The sequence below is a fragment of the Thalassophryne amazonica genome, chromosome 15, assembly GCF_902500255.1.
Source record: "Thalassophryne amazonica chromosome 15, fThaAma1.1, whole genome shotgun sequence".
In the NCBI taxonomy this organism is placed as follows: domain Eukaryota; kingdom Metazoa; phylum Chordata; class Actinopteri; order Batrachoidiformes; family Batrachoididae; genus Thalassophryne; species Thalassophryne amazonica.
Window position 1 is genome coordinate 29,428,535 of NC_047117.1, and position 24,478 is coordinate 29,453,012.

General features: G+C 40.8%; 1 protein-coding gene and 1 long non-coding RNA gene across 2 annotated transcripts in view; one reads left to right on the forward strand and one right to left on the reverse strand.

The window, feature by feature from the left end:
• Positions 1–487: 487 nt before the first annotated feature.
• On the reverse strand, positions 488–13,736 carry LOC117526879. The gene is made up of 3 exons (XR_004565376.1): positions 13,595–13,736; positions 6,416–6,425; positions 488–498 (listed from the first exon to the last, which is right to left on the reverse strand). It is a non-coding gene; the product is annotated as an uncharacterized LOC117526879 (long non-coding RNA).
• Positions 13,737–20,762: 7,026 nt separating this feature from the next.
• fbxo41 (F-box protein 41) overlaps positions 20,763–24,478 on the forward strand; it is a 177,488-nt gene continuing 173,772 nt past the window's right edge. Inside the window, exon 1 of the mRNA XM_034187513.1 lies at positions 20,763–20,847. The gene's annotated coding sequence lies outside the window, so the exon portion shown is untranslated. The remainder of the gene's footprint in view (positions 20,848–24,478) is intronic.

Here is a 24,478-nt window from a genome sequence, read left to right on the forward strand (position 1 = left end):
CTAACTTAGTTACTTTTACAATTGAGTAATCAGTAAAGTAACTAAGTTACTTTTACAATTGAGTAATCAGTAAAGTAACTAAGTTACTTTTTCAAAGTAACTGTGGCAACACTGCATATGAAAACATAAAAAAAAACCTTAAGTCTGTTGCACACATGAAACCACAATGTATTTTCTTCAGTTTATTCACTGTCTTTGTGTTTCTGTGCACTTGCAACCTATTGAACGGTCCGGCAGTCAAACCCCTGGCTGGCTGATCTCAGCCTGAAACTTAGCTGCCGTGTCTCCCGTTCTGCCTGCTGCCTGCCTTGAGGTCCTGTTTTTGCACTCATCTGACTTTGTCTCCTGTCTACTCCCTGCCGATCAGCAGATCAATCTAAAGAGGAGCTCGAGTTACTGACTCGGGATTGTCAATGACCCCTCTGATTTGATGTGAAGTATTCTGAAGAGGAACCCATCCTAACTCTTACCTGTTTTGCAATAGTTCTCTGTCCAACCCTATTTTTTGAAGAGAAGATCTGTGTATTTCAGGAGGTGATGGTCTCGAGGTTAGAGAGGTATATTGCCTGTGACCAGAGGACTCTTGGTTTGAATCCCCAGCAGACTGGAAATTCCATTGGTTAAGGTCCTTAATCTCCAAATATCTCCCAGTGTGCACTTCAGCATCTTGCATGGTGAAAGTGAGGCATCACTGTAAAGTGCTTTGAGCCTCTGCGTCACATGGAAAAACGATTGTATAAATGCAGTCCATTTGCCATTTATTTTTGGAATTGCCCTTTGGATGTGCTGTCATCTTGCAGCCAGTTAAGCCAGAGCAGTACTAGTTGTTATTACTCTGCCCGATAAGCTGCTCTCTGCTGGCCTCCTGTTTTACACCATCTGTCAAGCCTGAGTGATTTCCTGCAGATGGCCTGTTTGTCTGTGGGCTTCTTCACCTCCTCTCAGTGCCCCGTTGTGGGACATAGTTCATCTCCCCTGTGTCACCAAGGTGGTGAAGCAAATCTACAACTAATTTCTCCCTCAACTTCATCAAACCCAAGTTTTTCCACAAGAAATTTTAAATTAGTTATTTCTGCACTTGCGGTCTATCGACTGCATTTGAGTCCTTCCTGAGTTCCAATCCTGACACTTATTTATGTTTTCTGGACTTCAGGAGGGGAATGAAGCAATGAGATCCTCAGTCACAGACTGAATCAGGAGTGTGAGGTCTTCAGCATTTGAAAAGTGTAATAATGATTACATAAAGGAATCATTTACAGTGCAATTCTGGAGACCATTCTTTTAGTGGCTGACATCTGTTGCACAGTGGCTGTTGTCCATAAGACTGCTCATTTTTGCTTTACAAGATATTTAAGCACATCAAAATAGATGACAAAGCTAACATTCAACCACTGGCATTATTCTTATTCCTGTGCATGTTTGTTCATGCTACTGCTGCCACTGAAGATATTACCGCATTGTTTAGCACAGTGGTGGGCACAGCTAACCAAAAGGTTAGCTTCGATAACCATTAATCCGATAACTGAAAAGTTATCTTTTATCAATCAATCAATCAATTTTTTTTTTATATAGCGCCAAATCACAACAAACAGTTGCCCCAAGGCGCTTTATATTGTAAGGCAAGGCCATACAATAATTATGTAAAACCCCAACGGTCAAAACGACCCCCTGTGAGCAAGCACTTGGCTACAGTGGGAAGGAAAAACTCCCTTTTAACAGGAAGAAACCTCCAGCAGAACCAGGCTCAGGGAGGGGCAGTCTTCTGCTGGGACTGGTTGGGGCTGAGGGAGAGAACCAGGAAAAAGACATGCTGTGGAGGGGAGCAGAGATCAATCACTAATGATTAAATGCAGAGTGGTGCATACAGAGCAAAAAGAGAAAGAAACAGTGCATCATGGGAACCCCCCAGCAGTCTACGTCTATAGCAGCATAACTAAGGGATGGTTCAGGGTCACCTGATCCAGCCCTAACTATAAGCTTTAGCAAAAAGGAAAGTTTTAAGCCTAATCTTAAAAGTAGAGAGGGTGTCTGTCCCCCTGATCTGAATTGGGAGCAGGTTCCACAGGAGAGGAGCCTGAAAGCTGAAGGCTCTGCCTCCCATTCTACTCTTACAAACCCTAGGAACTACAAGTAAGCCTGCAGTCTGAGAGCGAAGCGCTCTATTGGGGTGATATGGTACTAAGAGGTCCATAAGATAAGATGGGACCTGATTATTCAAAACCTTATAAGTAAGAAGGAGAATTTTAAATTCTATTCTAGAATTAACAGGAAGCCAATGAAGAGAGGCCAATATGGGTGAGATATGCTCTCTCCTTCTAGTCCCCGTTAGTACTCTAGCTGCAGCATTTTGAATTAACTGAAGGCTTTTTAGGGAACTTTTAGGACAACCTGATAATAATGAATTACAATAGTCCAGCCTAGAGGAAATAAATGCATGAATTAGTTTTTCAGCATCACTCTGAGACAAGACCTTTCTAATTTTAGAGATATTGCGTAAATGCAAAAAAGCAGTCCTACATATTTGTTTAATATGCGCTTTGAATGACATATCCTGATCAAAAATGACTCCAAGATTTCTCACAGTATTACTAGAGGTCAGGGTAATGCCATCCAGAGTAAGGATCTGGTTAGACACCATGTTTCTAAGATTTGTGGGGCCAAGTACAATAACTTCAGTTTTATCTGAGTTTAAAAGCAGGAAATTAGAGGTCATCCATGTCTTTATGTCTGTAAGACAATCCTGCAGTTTAGCTAATTGGTGTGTGTCCTCTGGCTTCATGGATAGATAAAGCTGGGTATCATCTGCGGAACAATGAAAATTTAAGCAATACCGTCTAATAATACTGCCTAAGGGAAGCATGTATAAAGTGAATAAAATTGGTCCTAGCACAGAACCTTGTGGAACTCCATAATTAACTTTAGTCTGTGAAGAAGATTCCCCATTTACATGAACAAATTGTAATCTATTAGACAAATATGATTCAAACCACCGCAGCGCAGTGCCTTTAATACCTATGGCATGCTCTTATCTCTGTAATAAAATTTTATGGTCAACAGTATCAAAAGCAGCACTGAGGTCTAACAGAACAAGCACAGAGATGAGTCCACTGTCCGAGGCCATAAGAAGATCATTTGTAACCTTCACTAATGCTGTTTCTGTACTATGATGAATTCTAAAACCTGACTGAAACTCTTCAAATAGACCATTCCTCTGCAGATGATCAGTTAGCTGTTTTACAACTACCCTTTCAAGAATTTTTGAGAGAAAAGGAAGGTTGGAGATTGGCCTGTAATTAGCTAAGATAGCTGGGTCAAGTGATGGCTTTTTAAGTAATGGTTTAATTACTGCCACCTTAAAAGCCTGTGGTACATAGCCAACTAACAAAGATAGATTGATCATATTTAAGATCGAAGCATTAAATAATGGTAGGGCTTCCTTGAGCAGCCTGGTAGGAATGGGGTCTAATAGACATGTTGATGGTTTGGATGAAGTAACTAATGAAAATAACTCAGACAGAACAATCGGAGAGAAAGAGTCTAACCAAATACCGGCATCACTGAAAGCAGCCAAAGATAACGATACGTCTTTGGGATGGTTATGAGTAATTTTTTCTCTAATAGTTAAAATTTTGTTAGCAAAGAAAGTCATGAAGTCATTACTAGTTAAAGTTAATGGAATACTCAGCTCAATAATTATCTGCTTTAAGCTACGAGTTTATGAGTTATACCACGGAGTCAGACACTTCTGATTTAAAGCTCTCTTTTTCAGAGGAGCTACAGCATCCAAAGTTGTCTTCAATGAGGATGTAAAACTATTGACGAGATACTCTATCTCACTTACAGAGTTTAGGTAGCTACTCTGCACTGTGTTGGTATATGGCATTAGAGAACATAAAGAAGGAATCATATCCTTAAACCTAGTTACAGCGCTTTCTGAAAGACTTCTAGTGTAATGAAACTTATTCCCCACTGCTGGGTAGTCCATCAGAGTAAATGTAAATGTTATTAAGAAATGATCAGACAGAAGGGAGTTTTCAGGGAATACTGTTAAGTCTTCAATTTCCATACCATAAGTCAGAACAAGATCTAAGATATGATTAAAGTGGTGGGTGGACTCATTTACATTTTGAGCAAAGCCAATAGAGTCTAATAATAGATTAAATGCAGTGTTGAGGCTGTCATTCTCAGCATCTGTGTGGATGTTAAAATCACCCACTATAATTATCTTATCTGAGCTAAGCACTAAGTTAGACAAAAGGTCTGAAAATTCACAGAGAAACTCACAGTAACGACCAGGTGGACGATAGATAATAACAAATAAAACTGGTTTTTGGGACTTCCAATTTGGATGGACAAGACTAAGAGTCAAGCTTTCAAATGAATTAAAGCTCTGTCTGGGTTTTTGATTAATTAATAAGCTGGAATGGAAGATTGCTGCTAATCCTCCGCCTCGGCCCGTGCTACGAGCATTCTGACAGTTAGTGTGACTCGGGGGTGTTGACTCATTTAAACTAACATATTCATCCTGCTGTAACCAGGTTTCTGTAAGGCAGAATAAATCAATATGTTGATCAATTATTATATCATTTACCAACAGGGACTTAGAAGAGAGAGACCTAATGTTTAATAGACCACATTTAACTGTTTTAGTCTGTGGTGCAGTTGAAGGTGCCTTATTATTTTTTCTTTTTGAATTTTTATGCTTAAATAGATTTTTGCTGGTTATTGGTGGTCTGGGAGCAGGCACCGTCTCTACGGGGATGGGGTAATGAGGGGATGGCAGGGGGAGAGAAGCTGCAGAGAGGTGTGTAAGACTACAACTCTGCTTCCTGGTCCCAACCCTGGATAGTCACGGTTTGGAGGATTTAAGAAAATTGGCCAGATTTCTAGAAATGAGAGCTGCTCCATCCAAAGTGGGATGGATGCCGTCTCTCCTAACAAGACCAGGTTTTCCCCAGAAGCTTTGCCAATTATCTATGAAGCCCACCTCATTTTTTGGACACCACTCAGACAGCCAGCAATTCAGGGAGAACATTTTATGATGCTAAACTGATAAACTGCTAAAAAATGTATCTTTATTACAGATTACTGAAAACTTTTCGCATTAATTCGGACGCAACCACATCGGATTACACTGTCGGCTTCTGATAAACCAGTTTCACTTTCACTTTTCGCTGCTGGGTAAATTCAAGGATCACAAACATAAGAATGCATGAAAAATGAAAGAATAAAAAATAAAACCCCAAACACTGTCATCATCTTTAAAAAGCAATAAAACACAGTATTAGAAGTCACAGTTTATCTCGGTATTACATACACAAACTAAAAAGCTGCTGCTTTTTTCACACGTTTTGAACCCTGCGGCTTAAACAACCGAAATACGTCCATTAATGCGTTGATTGGCAGAGTAAAAGACATGTTAGTACATATAAATTCTTACCTGTTAGTTTCAGAAGTATTCATCTGAAGAAATAAAACATCCTTTTTTAAATCCAAAACAGTATCTAAACAGTGAAGAAAAGTCCCTCTGTACACACAGCTGCACTGTGAGAGCTCCTCTCCCCCACCGAGACACCTATTTATCATCACGGTCAGCTTGGGACTCCGATGAGGGTGGGCTCATCTCCTTCACTCTCCCTTATCTCTGCTCTCTGCTTTAACCTTCAAGTCCCTACTTCACCAGACTGACTACTATTGGATTTACCATGGAATTGATCAACTGGTCTCTGAACGCTATTGACACCATTTTTTCTACAAGAAGGTGAGGACCGGGGAATCCTACCTTCCCAGTTGGAATGTATCCTGAGGACTATGTTTTCGACTCCTGGGGGTCTTGGCGTATTGCATGCTTGGCGCCTTTCTCCATTGAGGACGTTGAGGATTTATTCATTTTTGGTCTATGGTAGCAGGGTTGGTACTTTCTGGCTTATGTGCTGCCCTGATCTACCGGAAAATTGGCAAGATGGCGGCATCAAGAACCACGACCCCTCGCTTGTCTGTCATGATTAACGAGGTTGGCAAGGCAGTGCATTCTCAGACTGCAATGACTCTTGAACTCAGACGCAAATTGGATGACATCTTGGAGCAGATGCGTGCCTTGCAGTTGAAGTTGAAGATTTCAGAGGCCGGTGAATATTCTTAATTCATAATTGGGAATATTCTTAATTCATAATTGGGATTTGGTTGTTCAAGTGGAACTGTAAAAAGTGTTTTTCACTGCTCAAACCACAACACGGCGGGCTTATCAAGCCTGAAGGACAAATTGCCTGACTGTTTTCCTCCAGAGGAATGTCTTCTGGCCTTGGTGATCATTTGGCTCTTTCTTATCTCAACTCACAAAGACAATAAACTGTTTTCACAGGACTGAAGCATGCTCCACTCCCTCTCCCCACCCCCCTCCTACCCCCCATCAAACACCCTCCACTCTGGCTTCTGCTCACGTCATTTCTTTCCCCTTCTGTGGGGGCGGTGCAGTTTTAGCTGCTGCTGGTCCCCGTTCCTCCCCCCAAGCTGACGGTGGCGCATCTCAGGGTTGCTGCGTGACCTTCACCCACTTGCCTCAATTCGGATAATGGACTTCTTCAAATTTATTGCACATAAACAATGTCAAATGTGTATGTGCTGTCTTTAATTCTGATGTGTGCCTTTATTACGGTAAACAAGTAATAATTGTGGACTAATTGCTGTCTGAGGTAACTGGAGTGTAAACATAATTTCTCCACTGTGAGATCAATAACGTATAGCTCATCGACTCCTCAACTACAATTGAACTTGGAACCAGACTGCCTGATATTTTGAGGCAGCTTTCTTGTGATTTGGCACAGTAAATAAAATAAATTGAATTGAAATTGAATTGAATAAGAATGCTTTCTATCACCTCATTAATATTGTGGAGATTTGACCAATTCTGTCTATGGCTGATGCAGAGACATTATATAGGGGAGGTGATGGTCTAGTGGTTAAGCATTGGGCTTGAGACCAGAGGATCCTTGATTCAAATCCCAGTCTGACCAGAAAATCACTAAAGGGCCCTTGGACAAGGTCCTTAATCCCCTAGTTGCTCCCAGTGTGTAGTGAGTGCCTTGTATGGCAGCACCCTGACATCAGGTGAATGTGAAGCATTATTGTAAAGCACTTTGAGCATCTGATGCAGATGGAAAAGCGCAATATAAATGCAGTCCATTTACCATTGATTCATGCCTTTGTCTCTTCTAGATTGGATTACTGTAATGTCCTGTGCTCCAGCTGGCTCAGAATTCTGCTGCTAGAGTTCTGACTTAGAGAAGACAGTTTGTTCTGCTTACCCCAATTCTGCCCTCCCTTCACTGACCTTGTGAGGTCAGATTTTAAGGTTTTGTTACGAATACACAAAATGCTCTATGGGCTAGCACATCCCTATATAGCCAAGCTAATTAAGCCTTATTTACTCGCCGATGCGCTGCATTCTCAGGATGCAGGATTACTGTCTGTTCCTAAGGAAAGAAGACAGCAGGCCTCAGAACTTTCTCTTACCGTGTGCCTGCTGAGATGACACAGTTTGATTCTTTGGAGGCATTCAAATCCAAATTAAAGACTCATCTGTTCTCTCTGTCATATGAGTAAGATATTACTAGTGTACTGAGCTACTTTCCCCTTGGACCAGGTCTCAGTGTCATCCTATCTACAACCCCAATTCCAATGAAGTTGGGACCTTGTATGAAATGTACATAAAAACAGAATACAATGATTTTCAAATCCTCTTCAACCTATATTCAATTGAATACACCACAAAGACAAGATATTTAATGTTCAAACTGATAAACTTTATTGTTTTTGTGAAAATTTTTGCTCATTTTGAAATGGATGCCTGCAACACGTTTCAAAAAAGCTGGGACAGTGGTATCTTTACCACTGTGTTACATCACCTTTCCTTCTAACAACACTCAATAAGCCTTTGGGAACTGAGGACACTAATTGTTGAAGCTTTGTAGGTGGAATTCTTTCCCATTCTTGCTTGATGTACGACTTCAGTTGTTCAACAGTCCGGGGTCTCCGTTGTTGTATTTTGCGCATCATAATGCTCCACACATTTTCAATGGGCGACAGGTCTGGACTGTAGGCAGGCCAGTCTAGTACCTGCACTCTTTTACTATGAAGCCACGCTGTTGTAACACGTGCAGAATGTGGCTTGGCATTGTCTCGCTGAAATAAGCAGGGACGTCCCTGAAAAAGACATTGCTTGGATGGCAGCATGTGTTCCTCCAAAACCTGAATGTACCTTTCAGCATTGATGCCATCACAGATGTGTAAGTTGCCCATGCCATGGGCACTAACACACCCCCATACCATCACAGATGCTGACTTTTGAACTTTGTGCTGGTAACAATCTGGATGGTCTTTTTCCTCTTTTGTCTGGAGGACACAATGTCCATGATTTACAAAAATCCATCCAAAGGTGGAATCCCTTTACCCCTGGGAGTACTGGGACAATCTAAATAAAGTGTTTCATCCACAGGTGGCCCGAAGAACACACCAGGAATCAAATCCAGGCCTATGTCAGCAGTCCAATTCCTGTATTACATAACTACTTGCTCTATCTAACTTCAAAAACAGATTGTTTCATTTTAAATAAATAATCACCATGATTAAATTAGCGATTTTCCATCTCCAGATCTATATAAATTACAAACCTTTGTAAGCCATGTTTCTGATAAAGCAATGTGTCTAAGAATAAACAATGATTCAGTTTTTCATATTTAGGGGATACTTCTTATATTCAAATGAAATGTAGAATATAACTCAATTCAATTCAATGTAATTAATTTTATTTATATAGCACCCAATCACATCAAGGCTGCCTCAAGGCACTTCACATGAGTAAGGCGTAACCTTACCAACCCCTAGAGCAAGCACACAGGTGACAGCGGTAAGGAAAAATTCCCTATGCTGATGTTGAGGAAAAAACCTCTGACCCACTGCTTAGGCATAACAAATAGATAAAATAATTCATCACAGAGCAAAGAAACAGAGAGTGACACTTTGTTCTGTGCGCTGATCGAAAAGGTGGGCACAAACCTGAGTGTCCGCAAACAGCCACTGCTGTTGAAATCTGTGGACCTGCAAGTCACAGATGGAGAACACTTACTGTGTTATGAAGTATCTCGTCAATAGTTTTACATCCTCATTGAAGACAACTTTGGATGCTGTAGCTCCTCTCAAAAAGAGAGCTTTAAATCAGAAGTGCCTGACTCCGTGGTATAACTCACAAACTCGCAGCTTAAAGCAGATAACCCGTAAGTTGGAGAGGAAATGGCGTCTCACTAATTTAGAAGATCTTCACTTAGCCTGGAAAAAGAGTCTGTTGCTCTATAAAAAAGCCCTCCGTAAAGCTAGGACATCTTACTACTCATCACTAATTGAAGAAAATAAGAACAACCCCAGGTTTCTTTTCAGCACTGTAGCCAGGCTGACAAAGAGTCAGAGCTCTATTGAGCCGAGTATTCCTTTAACTTTAACTAGTAATGACTTCATGACTTTCTTTGCTAATAAAATTTTAACTATTAGAGAAAAAATTACTCATAACCATCCCAAAGACGTATCGTTATCTTTGGCTGCTTTCAGTGATGCGGTATTTGGTTAGACTCTTTCTCTCAGATTGTTCTGTCTGAGTTATTTTCATTAGTTACTTCATCCAAACCATCAACATGTCTATTAGACCCCATTCCTACCAGGCTGCTCAAGGAAGCCCTACCATTATTTAATGCTTCGATCTTAAATATGATCAATCTATCTTTATTAGTTGGCTATGTACCACAGGCTTTTAAGGTGGCAGTAATTAAACCATTACTTAAAAAGCCATCACTTGACCCAGCTATCTTAGCTAATTATAGGCCAATCTCCAACCTTCCTTTTCTCTCAAAAATTCTTGAAAGGGTAGTTGTAAAACAGCTAACTGATCATCTGCAGAGGAATGGTCTATTTGAAGAGTTTCAGTCAGGTTTTAGAATTCATCATAGTACAGAAACAGCATTAGTGAAGGTTACAAATGATCTTCTTATGGCCTCAGACAGTGGACTCATCTCTGTGCTTGTTCTGTTAGACCTCAGTGCTGCTTTTGATACTGTTGACCATAAAATTTTATTACAGAGATTAGAGCATGCCATAGGTATTAAAGGCACTGTGCTGCGGTGGTTTGAATCATATTTATCTAATAGATTACAATTTGTTCATGTAAATGGGGGATCTTCTTCACAGACTAAGGTTAATTATGGAGTTCCACAAGGTTCTGTGCTAGGACCAATTTTATTCACTTTATACATGCTTCCCTTAGGCAGTATTATTAGACGGCATTGCTTAAATTTTCATTGTTACGCAGATGATACCCAGCTTTATCTATCCATGAAGCCAGAGGACACACACCAATTAGCTAAACTGCAGGATTGTCTTACAGACATAAGGACATGGATGACCTCTAATTTCCTGCTTTTAAACTCAGATAAAACTGAAGTTATTGTACTTGGCCCCACAAATCTTAGAAACATGGTGTCTAACCATATCCTTACTCTGGATGGCATTACCCTGACCTCTAGTAATACTGTGAGAAATCTTGGAGTCATTTTTGATCAGGATATGTCATTCAAAGTGCATATCAAACAAATATGTAAGACTGCTTTTTTGCATTTACGCAATATCTCTAAAATTAGAAAGGTCTTGTCTCAGAGTGATGCTGAAAAACTAATTCATGCATTTATTTCCTCTAGGCTGGACTATTGTAATTCATTATTATCAGGTTGTCCTAAAGGTTCCCTGAAAAGCCTTCAGTTAATTCAAAATGCTGCAGCTAGAGTACTGACGGGGACTAGAAGGAGAGAGCATATCTCACCCATATTGGCCTCTCTTCATTGGCTTCCTCTTAATTCTAGAATAGAATTTAAAATTCTTCTTCTTACTTATAAGGTTTTAAATAATCAGGTCCCATCTTATCTTAGGGACGTCATAGTACCATATCACCCCAATAGAGCGCTTCGCTCTCAGACTGCAGGCTTACTTGTAGTTCCTAGGGTTTGTAAGAGTAGAATGGGAGGCAGAGCCTTCAGCTTTCAGGCTCCTCTCCTGTGGAACCAGCTCCCAATTCGGATCAGGGAGACAGACACCCTCTCTACTTTTAAGATTAGGCTTAAAACTTTCCTTTTTGCTAAAGCTTATAGTTAGGGCTGGATCGGGTGACCCTGAACCATCCCTTAGTTATGCTGCTATAGACTTAGACTGCTGGGGGGTTCCCATGATGCACTGAGTGTTTCTTTCTCTTTTTGCTCTGTATGCACCACTCTGCATTTAATCATTAGTGATCGATCTCTGCTCCCCTCCACAGCATGTCTTTTTCCTGGTTCTCTCCCTCAGCCCCAACCAGTCCCAGCAGAAGACTGCCCCTCCCTGAGCCCGGTTCTGCTGGAGGTTTCTTCCTGTTAAAAGGGAGTTTTTCCTTCCCACTGTCGCCAAGTGCTTGCTCACAGGGGGTCGTTTTGACCATTGGGGTTTTTACGTAATTATTGTATGGCCTTGCCTTACAATATAAAGCGCCTTGGGGCAACTGTTTGTTGTGATTTGGCACTATATAAATAAATAAAATTGATTGATTGATTGATTGATTGAAGTACATGACCTTACAACTCTCCACTGTGAGACCCGTGTGCGTGCTTGCTGTACTCATGTGGAAATACATAAAAACATATATCGCCTTTGCAGCTGGGTGGAACGACCGCACAGCATGTACATCGGTAGGCTGTGCCAGGTGAAAAGGACCATGTGATCATGTGTACATTCAGCTGGTGATCTGAATGTCACATCACCCACGTGAGCTATGGTCCACATGACGCAGTGTCCTTCGGCGCCGCTCGCTAGACATGCAGGATTAGCTGGACACGTGTGTGGGGCCAGCAGATGTGGACATGATTAGAGCGCACTGCTTCATTCGTGTCATTTCACGACTTGATGTCTACGACCATGGGTCATATCCAGAGCAACAGAAGAACCATACTTGTATTGTCCTCTCGATAAGAGCGATTAAATATTAGAAATTGCAATAGTTTTTCTTTTTTTTGGTGTGTGGTTCCCCCCCAGAGCAGTGGCGCGATGTGGTGCAACATGTTCCATATGCTCGCACTGTTGTCTCAGTATCGTGCATGCCTGTCCGACTGTGTGTCCCTCCTGACAGCAGGTAGAATGTTTTGCGGTTCCCCATTTAGTTTTTTTCCGGTTTCTGCTTCTTTTACCCAACGTTGTGTTATGTGTGAAGGGGCCATTAAAGTTGCTGCTGTTAAAACCTCGTAGTTGGATCTCAGGATCGAGCTGACTTTGTGGTGGGCATAGCTTGCACTGTGCACAATTTCTCCAATCACAGCCACATAAGCCCATAACTTCTCCTGGGTTGTCTGGGTGTCTTGGTGGCTTTCCTCACTCTTCTTCTTCTTGCACACTCACAGTTTTTGAGAACTGTCTACTCCATGCAGATTTACCATGAAGTGCCATACTGTTTGTATTTCTTTGCAATTAATGTAAATAAAGTCCAAGACATATTCAGTGGCAGCTTTACCATCAGAGAGCCTCATCCAAAACTACCACAAAAGACTCCAAGCTGTCGTTGATGTTAAAGGGGAAATACACAGTATTAAGAACAGGGGTATGTAAACTTTGGATCAGGGTCATTTGGGTAGTTCTGCTGTCATTTTGATTTAAAAAGAGGAAACAGTTGTTTGACAATAAATGGCTTCACCCAACCAGTAACCATGAGTGAAAAAAAAAGTTTTTGTGTTATTCATATATTCTCGTAAAATTGGCCAAAAAAGCAAAAATTCTGCCAGGGTATGTCAACTTTTGAGCACAACTATATATATATTACTTACTGAAGAAATTTGCAGTTATTAATCTTAGCCTCTCAATCTCAATCTTGCACATCTGTCCAGAACGTGGTGGAGAGTCCAGCGGGTGCGGTATTGACGAGGGAGCAAATGGGAAAAGTCAGTGCTTTTAAGTGCTGTGCATCCACGACAGGGAGAGGAACAGGTGAAAGCGTGTCCATGTTTAAGAGACGAGCAACTCCAGGCCACCGTGTTGACCCCCAGGCCAGTGGGATACCTGGCCGGGTGGACAGATGTGTAATGTTGTGGGTAATCTAGTGTGTAAAACCTCCAAAATTGATTCTTATGAGGAAAAGAACAGGGTTGTGGGTCTGTCCTCGCGCAGACAGGAAGCAGGAGTCAGATTAAGTCCCCGTTGGGCAGGGTCAGGTGCTGCTGGAGGTGAGCTCGCTGCACTGGCTGATGGAGGAAACTGTGAGCTGGAAACGGGGGCTCTGCGGGCACAGCGCAATGCGAGGTAGTGTGTGTCATGACTGCGCACCCACGCTGGCGCCTGTGGGTGACACGGACTAACAGTGTCTGGTGAGGTCCCGAACGGTCCAGCTCAACGAGAGTGCTGAATGAGAATGGGAGGGAAAATAAAAAGGTAAGAAAGGCAAGGATGGAAGGGAGGGAGTTGGGGGGAGGATGATGAGAACAGCTGTGACTGGCTGGCGAACTCAGCCACCCGCAACCCTGTGAGGAAATGACAGCCGCACTTTGCACCTGATTTTCTGGACTTCCCAACGATCCTCAGCCGCTGGTTATACCGCCTGGCTGCTGCAGTTCTTCGTGCGCCCTCCCAACATAATACCAGCCAAAACACAGCACGATGACATCACTTTCAAAATGTTTGAAGGGGGGAAAAAATGAAATCCGATCTTCTTATTTATTTATTTTTTAAACATCGAAAGTTTAAACATTTTCCCTGTACGCGGGGATAAACACGAAAGTCTCTTCGGTTTGTGAAAAAAAAAAGAGAGAGAGAGAGAGAGAGGGAAAGAAGTCCGAGGTCAAAGAGGTGCAAAGACCACCATTTTGTGACAAATAAAAGTTAAACAGGCGCACTGGAAAACATGTTTACCCCAAATCACACACTGACGGATCGAGTCCAGATTCCAAAACAAACAAAAAACAAACAAACAAAAAGAAAAGGAGAGAACAGGGACAAGCGCATGTTTTTATCCACTTCTCTGATTGGTGGCCCCCCCAGGCATTTGGTGTCCTACGCGCAGTGCGTGATGCGCATGTGCAGAGTGACGGCACTGGTCCCATGGGGTCTGAACCTTTTACTTTGAAAAAATTAGAGTGTTCAAAGCAGACCCGGTCAGCTGAATACCCCAGCTAGGAATAATGGAATAGGACTCCGGTTCTATTTTGTGGGTTTCTTCTGTGAACTGGGGCGACGAGTAAGAGGGATGGCTGGAGGCATTCGTATTGTGTCGCTAGATGTGAAATTCTTGGACCTGTGCAAAACAGACGAAAGCGAAAGCATTTGCCAAGAATGTTTTCATAATCAAGAATGAAAGTAGCTCTGCGGGAGCACCCCAATTTCTTTTTACTCCCCCTCCCCTATACAGTGACAATAAAGACTATTCTATTCACTTGAGTCGTTTCTTTTCACAAGTAATAGTGGCCTGCCAGGGTTTATAGTTTGCTTGGTTCCAGAGCAGAAGGCTCCTAGTTCAATACCACTACTGTTATTCTCCATGTAGCTTGGAGTTGTAGCAGGAAGGGCATTTGGCAGAAAACTTGTGCCAAATCAACTTGCCGATTCATCTGGGGTCTGGGCAAAGCTTGCATGATGCCACCCGTAGGTTTTCTATACAGACCTGGAACAACAGTGAACCTCATTTCCTAGACTGTGAACCTCATTTCCAGAACTGTGAACATTCCTGTTTTAAGCCTTCAGTGAACTGCTTATTGTTAAAGGCTTCAGTGTTACAAGTAAAATCACTCACCTCTGTTCTCCTCTGTTCTCCTAGTTCCTCATCCTCGGCTCTGTGCGTCCCACCTGGCTCCGACTCCAGTCCCATATACTACAAGATTTCAGTTCTCTTACAAGACTGGCTCGGGAACCTGCAGCTCCCTAATCTCCACCACTACAAGCAGGCTGACTCTCCACTCTGCAGTCACCCCCAGTGCAGCAGTATTATTTATTTATTTATCTATTGTAAATAAATCTCTTCGTTCACAACCAGTTCTGTTCCTTGCTCCTAGCATTTGAGTTCATCGTGTGTAACAGTTCAGTCCCGTCCGGACCTCTAACCACTACAGCAAAAGCAATACTCTTTTCACTCATGGTAATGACAACATGACACTTAACTAAATTGACTAAACCAATTGAACTACAAAAAGACAATAAATGAATAACACGAACAACACTGTTAAACTAACATGAACCACAGTAACAACATTTCAAACCCCCAAACCCCAAACTGCCATGGTGCATTGCAGCACAATGTCCATTCTTTACTGGTTAGCTAAAATTGCTAATTTCTCCAAAAATATTAGTCCCATCAACTTTCCATTTTTGCAGCATTCATTCTTCACCCAGAATACATAAGCATACCAAACAGCAAATGTCAGCTCTCCCCAGTTTCCCCCGTGATTGAAGCCATACACACACGTATGCACCACTTTGGCCACTTTGCTATTATAATATAGAAAGGGGTGGAGCATGGGCAACTCAGTGTGTGATGAAAGAAGCCTTAACATGCTCCTCTCTTTGAGTCCAAAACACCTAAGCGAACAAGCTAGCATCAGTTCTGATGTTCATTAAAAACATTAAACGTTATGAGGCACTTATTTTCTCAGTAATTGTGCATTACTGGGGCTTAATGTATTAAATTAATTATTAAATTAGGCATAGTAAATTTAGAAAAAGTTAAAAAGAGACATTATAACATTACAGGAAAGGAAAAGACGCTTTTCTGTAAAATTGCTCTTATTCTGAAAAACTTCGCTCGGAAGTTGTCTTATAAAAGTGAAAAACTTGATAAGCCTTAAAAAGAGTTACCAGGCTGACAAATTATTATCAAAAGTTACCAAAAGTCATGAAACAAAGGATGAACTTGGGGGCCTTTTTAGCCATGAGAAAAAAATAAACGCTTGTAAAGAAGAGAGAAAGAGAGAGAAAGAGAGCGAACAGAAAGAGAGAGAAGAAAAAGGGGCGGGGTCTTTGTTCTGGGCCTTTTAAAGGGAGCTCCTATATCACAAGACTCCACCCACTTGGGTGTGTAATTTCACTCAGAAAAACTTGTGCATGAAGAACCAGAGGCATTTCAAATACTTAGACAATTAAATATATTGACATACATTTTGTCCTTAAGCTCCTTTAACTGAATAAAATATTATTAAAGTTACCCAAGTACAACATAAACAAACCATTGATTAAAAACAGAATATTTCACCATCAAAGTATTAATAATTCAAGAATCACATTTACATTTTAACATATAACAGGAACACATGTTAGGTTAAATTGAATATATGTAAAGCATTTTACTTGATTAAAGACACAAGGAAAACATTAGAACTTTTATATGTAGATAAAATAATGTTCTTTGTAACAGAAGGTGGTCATTTTCCTCGTACTGAGACCTGTAGGAGAAACTGGCTGTCAAGGCTCTGAGTTTATGGTCCTGATACCTTGAGGTATCAGGACCATAAACAATGTCTCAACTGTAATTGTCTGGGAAGCTTCTCATTTTGACTCTTGGCTATTCAAATGTCCTAAAACTTACACTGCCCAGAATTTCACAGATAAGTATAGTTTCAGGAAAAAATTTGAAGAGCTCTAAATTGTAGACAATGGACAGCACAGCTGGAGGGAGTTTTTCCAGGAGATATCTCCAGCTGGAAACCAGGAATTTCAAATTAAAAGTGAAAATCAGTCTTTTCACTTGAAACATCAGCCCCTTTTGGAGAAAAGAATTAATGCATTTGGTTCATTAATTCTAAATGAGGGTATCTTTGCTACACATGGAATCTTGACACAAGCATATGGCTGACGGCTTTGCAGGGGAACAAACGTCCAATTTTTAGGGTTCTGATGCTTCCTGTCTTACTAATGGTTGTGAGACTTGGATGCCCCAAAGCTTTCAATGGATGTCTTTGGTACAAGGTCTCTTCTAGAGGATCCTTGGGTAATGATAGAATGACTCTGTGTCAAATGAAGGTTACTTAGGGAAAATTAGATGTGGTGCCCCACTTGCATTGTGAGGGAGCATCAGTTGCAACAGCCTGTGGCGCACTTCTCTGGCTATGATCCAACATGCAGGTGCGTCAATGTTGAGGAAGCCAGCAACTGCAAAAAGTCAAAGGGATGCACACGTTTCACTGAGCCGCACTGTCTGATGCAGTCATAATGTCACTGTTATCGTCACTGTCAAACCATAGCTGCTATTATTAGTTTCACGACTGTGTATTCAGTGTGAGAATGAACAGATAAGAATGCACTGTCAACTTCAAAAAGATCCATGCAAATTTTTGCCATCATTTTTTAAAAGTAATTCCAACTCAACTACTACCATGTGCACACAGCCCAATCTCACGCTTCTTTCGTGATATCATCACAAAATGCGCCACATTTTTGTGATGTGGTCACAGAAAAGCAGACTATTTTCACCGTAACCCTAATCCCCACTCCAAATTTTGTGACACCATCACAAAATAATTTTGTGATGCTATCATGAAAATGTAACATTTTGTGACGGTATCATGAACTAATAGATTAAATCACTTTTTGTGATGCCATCATGAACTGGTGTGAGATCGGGTTGGTATGAACATTTTATAGTCAGACTAACTCAAGTTTAGCAAAGTATTTCAGGAAATTGTTTAGTGTTTCAAACTTATTTCACTTACATCTGAATAAATTACATATTGCAATCCCAGTTTTATGATCAAACATTTTATTTTAAAACCATTGTCAACCTATGGCCAAATATTTTGTTGAACTTTGAACAAATTTGTACCAACATTTTATAAGTTATCAACTTGCTAAAACAAACATTTTTTTTTCCATACTGAAAATACTCTTCAGTTTAAGCTATACAAATGTGTATTCCTTGATGTATACCTTAAAATGTATAATAGTATATTTGCTACACAAAACCACTCTGATTTTTGTCAAAAAGCTTTCACGGTAAAATATACAAAAACTAAAGTGCAAAAATTAAATAACTGTCATAATCATCAGGGAGGCTGTGATCAAGTCCTGAAAAAAGAAAAGGCAGACCTTGTGACCAAAAAGGTGGACATTCCCCTCATTGTTATTGCTGTTCTAACCCTAATCGTGTCCGTTCTGAATGCTGAATTAAAAGTGTGTGCTGCACGTAAGCATGGATATTCATAGCATTATACAGGAAATACCCTACCTAACTTGTTATAGTCATACTTTAATGAGTTATTTTCATTAGTTACTTAATCCAAACCATCAACATGTCTATTAGACCCCATTCCTACCAGGCTGCTCAAGGAAGCCCTACCATTAATTAATGCTTCGATCTTAAATATGATCAATCTATCTTTGTTAGTTGGCTATGTACCACAGGCTTCTAAGGTGGCAGTAATTAAACCATTACTTAAAAAGCCATCACTTGACCCAGCTATCTTACCTAATTATAGGCCAATCTCCAACCTTCCTTTTCTCTCAAAATTCTTGAAAGGGTAGTTGTAAAACAGCTAACTGATCATCTGCAGAGGAATGGTCTATTTGAAGAGTTTCAGTCAGGTTTTAGAATTCATCATAGTACAGAAACAGCATTAGTGAAGGTTACAAATGATCTTCTTATGGCCTCGGACAGTGGACTCATCTCTGTGCTTGTTCTGTTAGACCTCAGTGCTGCTTTTGATACTGTTGACCATAAAATTTTATTACAGAGATTAGAGCATGCCATAGGTATTAAAGGCACTGCGCTGCGGTGGTTTGAATCATATTTGTCTAATAGATTACAATTTGTTCATGTAAATGGGGAATCTTCTTCACAGACTAAAGTTAATTATGGAGTTCCACAAGGTTCTGTGCTTGGACCAATTTTATTCACTTTATACATGCTTCCCTTAGGCAGTATTATTAGACGGTATTGCTTAAATTTTCATTGTTACGCAGATGATACCCAGCTTTATCTATCCATGAAGCCAGAGGACACACACCAATTAGCTAAACTGCAGGATTGTCTTACAGACATAAAGACATGGATGACCTCTAATTTCCTGCTTTTTAAACTCAGATAAAACTGAAGTTATTGTACTTGGCCCCACAAATCTTAGAAACATGGTGTCTAACCAGATCCTTACTCTGGATGGCATTACCCTGACCTCTAGTAATACTGTGAGAAATCTTGGAGTCATTTTTGATCAGGATATGTCATTCAAAGCGCATATTAAACAAATATGTAGGACTGCTTTTTTGCATTTACGCAATATCTCTAAAATCAGAAAGGTCTTGTCTCAGAGTGATGCTGAAAAACTAATTCATGCATTTATTTCCTCTAGGCTGCACTATTGTAATTCATTATTATCAGGTTGTCCTAAAAGTTCCCTAAAAAGCCTTCAGTTAATTCAAAATGCTGCAGCTAGAGTACTGACGGGGACTAGAAGGAGAGAGCATATCTCACCCATATTGGCCTCTCTTCATTGGCTTCCTGTTAATTCTAGAATAGAATTTAAAATTCTTCTTCTTACTTATAAGGTTTTGAATAATCAGGTCCCATCTTATCTTATGGACCTCGTAGTACCATATCACCCCAATAGAGCGCTTCGCTCTCAGACTGCAGGCTTACTTGTAGTTCCTAGGTTTGTAAGAGTAGAATGGGAGGCAGAGCCTTCAGCTTTCAGGCTCCTCTCCTGTGGAACCAGCTCCCAATTCAGATCAGGGAGACAGACACCCTCTCTACTTTTAAGATTAGGCTTAAAACTTTCCTTTTTGCTAAAGCTTATAGTTAGGGCTGGATCAGGTGACCCTGAACCATCCTTAGTTATGCTGCTATAGACGTAGACTGCTGGGGGTTCCCATGATGCACTGTTTCTTTCTCTTTTTGCTCTGTATGCACCACTCTGCATTTAATCATTAGTGATTGATCTCTGCTCCCCTCCACAGCAGGTCTTTTTTCCTGGTTCTCTCCCTCAGCCCCAACCAGTCCCAGCAGAAGACTGCCCCTCCCTGAGCCTGGTTCTACTGGAGGTTTCTTCTTCCTGTTAAAAGGGAGTTTTTCCTTCCCACTGTAGCCAAGTGCTTGCTCACAGGGGGTCGTTTTGACCGTTGGGGTTTTACATAATTATTGTATGGCCTTGCCTTACAATATAAAGCGCCTTGGGGCAGCTGTTTGTTGTGATTTGGTGCTATATAAAAAAATTGATTGATTGATTGATACGAACTGCTCCATAAATGTTTTGCGCCACAAAATAATAAGGCCCTCACAGGGCCCACCAAGAAAAAACCTCCGATGCCACCAGTGATGGTGTGTAAAGTTGACATGTTAATGTTTTATATATTAGAGCAATGATCCATGTTTTTGGCAATATCCAAATACAGATAATCACGGAGCATGCTACACTTTATTTCCTCTCCGTGGGTCATTACAAAAATAAATAAATAAATAAAAATCTGGATCCTTTGAAAGCTGAGGCAGTGCAGCCGCATGGTGTTAACACGTGCGCACAGAACTACTCTACTTCACCAGGTGATGAGGAGGATGAATTTGTCATGATTCATGTCTTTGCATCGTTACGGCATCTCTCTCTCTCTCTCTCTCTCTCTCTCTCTCTCTCTCTCTCTCCTCTCTCTATCTCTCTCTCTCTCTCTCTCTCTCTCTCGTCTCCCTCTCTCTTCTCTCTCTCTCTCTCTCTCCCCCCCTCTCTCCTCTGCAGGCCCGCCGCTCTCTGCAGCAGAGAGGGGCTGCGTGACGTCAGCAAACGCTGGATCGGTCTCTTGGCTGAATCGGGAAAATGGGATTATGATTGCGAGGTGAGTTCTTTCTTCGTCTTCTTGTTTTTCTTTAAGGCCACGTTTGTGATCGCTTTTGTGTAGACGTGTCGGTGTCATGTGTGCCGATTATCGGCCGGGTGATGCCGCTCTGTGCACCGATTTTACGCAGCGTCGGAGTCCGGCGGTGCGCCCCGTGAAAAGAGCACAAAATCGGTGCGCGTCAAGCTCCCGTGTCGCTGTTTCCTCTGAGGGTTCACAGCTGCTGTCGGCGCTGCTTCACTTGATGCTTTTCAACCATGATGGTGTTTTTTCCTCTGGTGTCCACACCCACTCGATTATTAGCGGCACTGATCCATGTGCACGGAGGAACAGCGGTGATGGTGCCAGAGATCAGGCCTGCTGTCACATCAGCTGACAGCTGGAATCAGCTTTCCAATAGGACAGCAGACATCGATCGGCCTTTTTGGCCTGGACCAGGTCTGCTGAAAGCATACATAGACATGGGCTTTTCTATAGGTGCCTTCTTATGGGAACACTAAATCATTCATCATTTGACTGGATTCTGTAGGTAGATTGCATGTTGTTTTCTCAGTGCTTTGATTCAAATGAAGAGTGTTAAAGCAAGCATGAGTAGTAATAGTAGTAATGATGCCCTCATGGGACTCTTCTCTCTTCCAGCAGCATGGTGGATGTTTGGGCCATGTGACTAGTTTGAAAGTAACAAATACGAGTATTTGCTGACTGGCATTTTGCAATCATTATTAATTTATGTTTTTTCATAATTATGAGAAAGAATCTCATAAGTCACAATGGTGAGAAACATTCTCATATTTGAGATAGTGTTGTAAGTGTTAATTCTGAGATATTATATTACACTTATGAGATCATAAATCTTATATACACCAAATGGTGTTGATGTTTGTCTCCAGATTCCATAGTGTGAAGCAGATGAGTGTCTATGACTCCCTCTGGACAGGACAGCAATCTCATTACTCCTCCAGCCACAGGCTGGTACTGCTGGGTGGGCTGGGAAAAGGAAGATATGAGGTGTTGTCCAAGGACACAGACGGGAAACATCACTGGGACATATGAGATACTAAATCACAATTGCAATATTATATCTCAAAGTCATGAAAAACAATGGCAGCCTTGTAAGAAATGTCAAACATGTCTTATTAATGAGAAACATTCTCATCATTATCATAGGCATAAAATACAGTCATAATTACAAAATCATTTTTCAGTCATGAGAAACAATGGCAGAATCATAAGAAATGTCAAGCAAGTCATAATGATGAGAAGCATTCTCATATAAGATTCAAAGTTTAAGATACAAAGTTATAATTGCAAAATCAGTTTTTAAAGTCATGAGAAACAATGGCAGCCTTATAAGAAATGTCAATCAAGTCAAACCAGTTTTATTTGTTATTATCTATCGTCCACCTGGTCGTTACTGTGAGTTTTTTCTGTGAATTTTCAGACCTTTTGTCTGACTTAGTGCTTAGCTCAGATAAGATAATTATAGTGGGCGATTTTAACATCCACACAGATGCTGAGAATGACAGCCTCAGCACTGCATTTAATTTATTATTAGACTCAATTGGCTTTGCTCAAAATGTAAATGAGTCCACCCACCACTTTAATCATATCTTAGATCTTGTTCTGACTTATGGTATGGAAATTGAAGACTTAACAGTATTCCCTGAAAACTCCCTTCTGTCTGATCATTTCTTAATAACATTTACATTTACTCTGATGGACTACCCAGCAGTGGGGAATAAGTTTCATTACACTAGAAGTCTTTCAGAAAGCGCTGTAACTAGGTTTAAGGATATGATTCCTTCTTTATGTTCTCTAATGCCATATACCAACACAGTGCAGAGTAGCTACCTAAACTCTGTAAGTGAGATAGAGTATCTCGTCAATAGTTTTACATCCTCATTGAAGACAACTTTGGATGCTGTAGCTCCTCTGAAAAAGAGAGCCTTAAATCAGAAGTGCCTGACTCCGTGGTATAACTCACAAACTCGCAGCTTAAAGCAGATAGCCCGTAAGTTGGAGAGGAAATGGCATCTCACTAATTTAGAAGATCTTCACTTAGCCTGGAAAAAGAGTCTGTTGCTCTATAAAAAAGCCCTCCGTAAAGCTAGGACATCTTACTACTCATCACTAATTGAAGAAAATAAGAACAACCCCAGGTTTCTTTTCAGCACTGTAGCCAGGCTGACAAAGAGTCAGAGCTCTATTGAGCCGAGTATTCCTTTAACTTTAACTAGTAATGACTTCATGACTTTCTTTGCTAATAAAATTTTAACTATTAGAGAAAAAATTACTCATAACCATCCCAAAGACGTATCGTTATCTTTGGCTGCTTTCAGTGATGCCAGTATTTGGTTAGACTCTTTCTCTCAGATTGTTCTGTCTGAGTTATTTTCATTAGTTACTTCCTCCAAACCATCAACATGTCTATTAGACCCCATTCCTACCAGGCTGCTCAAGGAAGCCCTACCATTAATTAATGCTTCGATCTTAAATATGATCAATCTATCTTTATTAGTTGGCTATGTACCACAGGCTTTAAGGTGGCAGTAATTAAACCATTACTTAAAAAGCCATCACTTGACCCAGTTATCTTAGCTAATTATAGGCCAATCTCCAACCTTCCTTTTCTCTCAAAAATTCTTGAAAGGGTAGTTGTAAAACAGCTAACTGATCATCTGCAGAGGAATGGTCTATTTGAAGAGTTTCAGTCAGGTTTTAGAATTCATCATAGTACAGAAACAGCATTAGTGAAGGTTACAAATGATCTTCTTATGGCCTCAGACAGTGGACTCATTCTGTGCTTGTTCTGTTAGACCTCAGTGCTGCTTTTGATACTGTTGACCATAAAATTTTATTACAGAGATTAGAGCATGCCATAGGTATTAAAGGCACTGCGCTGCGGTGGTTTGAATCATATTTATCTAATAGATTACAATTTGTTCATGTAAATGGGGAATCTTCTTCATAGACTAAAGTTAATTATGGAGTTCCACAAAGTTCTGTGCTAGGACCAATTTTATTCACTTTATACATGTTTCCCTTAGGCAGTATTATTAGACGGCATTGCTTAAATTTTCATTGTTACGCAGATGATACCCAGCTTTATCTATCCATGAAGCCAGAGGACACACACCAATTAGCTAAACTGCAGGATTGTCTTACATGGATGGATAAAGACATGGATGACCTCTAATTTCCTGCTTTTAAACTGAGATAAAACTGAAGTTATTGTACATGGCCCCACAAATCTTAGAAACATGGTGTCTAACCAGATCCTTACTCTGGATGGCATTACCCTGACCTCTAGTAATACTGTGAGAAATCTTGGAGTAATTTCTCCAGGATCAGGATATGTCATTCAAAGCGCATATTAAACAAATATGTAGGACTGCCTTTTTGCATTTACGCAATATCTCTAAAATCAGAAAGGTCTTGTCTCAGAGTGATGCTGAAAAACTAATTCATGCATATATTTCCTCTAGGCTGGACTATTGTAATTCATTATTATCAGGTTGTCCTAAAATTTCCCTAAAAAGCCTTCAGTTGGTTCAGAATGCTGCAGCTAGAGTACTGACGGGGACTAGCAGGAGAGAGCATATCTCACCCGTGTTGGCCTCTCTTCATTGGC